This window comes from Carassius auratus, chromosome 2 (genome assembly GCF_003368295.1).
Source record: "Carassius auratus strain Wakin chromosome 2, ASM336829v1, whole genome shotgun sequence".
NCBI classification, from domain to species: domain Eukaryota; kingdom Metazoa; phylum Chordata; class Actinopteri; order Cypriniformes; family Cyprinidae; genus Carassius; species Carassius auratus.
The window spans coordinates 1,352,938-1,354,445 of NC_039244.1; positions in this window are offsets into that span (position 1 = coordinate 1,352,938).

Sequence of the window (1,508 nt, forward strand, 5' to 3'; positions counted from 1 at the left end):
TTTGGATAAAAGTGAAGTGGAAATAAAAATCAATAATAGACTGAACAGTTCCATGTCTGTAACATTTACCACTCTCATCTTTTTAGTCATAAGGCACTAGGTATGTGTGTGTGTGACATTAATAAATAATTGTAAAAATTAATATAGTTAAATTTATAAATAAAAATAGTAAAATTAGCTCTATGCTACTCAGTGCTCATGCTGCTAAGTGCTCCTGTAGCCTACCCCAGAGCGCCCTCTCGCGGCTGTAGACGGTAATGTTTTCTCTTGGTCCTGAATAAATGCGACTTATAGTCCAGTGCGACTTATATATGTTTTTTTTCCTCGTCATGACGTATTTTTGGACTGATGCAACTTATACCGAAAAATACAGTTAAAATTATTATTATTATTTATTATGAGAGTAATTGATACAGGCTAGAACTTAAATGTTTCACCCAATTCAGCTCAGATCTTCAGACTCGTCCGACTCGGCTTGCTTGGCCAGACTTACCTTCCCAAAAAATCCTATTTAATTTTATTTCATAAATTTAACTATATTTATTTCCACTTCTTTGTTATCCAAGGAGACAGAACTATTTGCACTGTATTTAGCAGTGGGAAAATATTCATACAATAATTTAACGGGGTCTCTTGCAGGTCTCAGCAGCACAAATTATGTGCCCAGCTACATCTGATTCAAATATTATGATAATTAACAGTGAGTGGTGGTTTCAGACATTACACTTCTTCACTCGCACTGACTCTTATTTTGCCTGAAACAATAAGAAGACCAAGCTGAAAGTGGAGCGATTCGACCAATCAGATGAAAGCAGCGTTTCAGCTCCGCCCACAAGTGCGAATGAAATATTGAAGCCATAAACCGAAATGATCAAAACGTACACGGGCCAACTGTCTTGTCCATTTTCTCTCACTTGAGTCTCTTGACCTTCTGTAAGCCCCGCCTTGTTCACGCAGTGATTGACAGGGCGGGAGGGGGCGGAGATGTGATCGGCTCGGAATGCATTTTCAATGTGCACTTTGAATTTTGCTACATTCATTGCGTGTCATTGAATGAAAATGCAATCGTAAGTGTCTTGACTGTGAGTGTTAATGCATTTAAGAAAAATAGCATTTAAATGATCATTTTGCCACAGTTTTTGCTTGAAGGTGTTAGACATATCTAATAATTTCCGTAATACATTTTCGTTTTAATTTTGCAACTTATAAAGCGTTAAAATTAAAATACATTTTACATGTTAAAACTGGTGTATGAAATGGCAAATTAAACTTATGAAATTTAATTTTCATTTTCATTTTGCACCAAACTTTGCACAAATGTATTGGAAAATGTAAATGTAAATACAGAAATGCATTGCCATTTTACATATTGCATTGTCATTTTGCATATTACATCCCAAATTGAATAATGCTACCCATATGCTTCCATAGTTGTGTGTCAGGTGATGTTTGTTTAGCGGATCTCCGGCAGGTGCCAGCAGCGGCTTCCAGACGGACGCGCGTTGCGC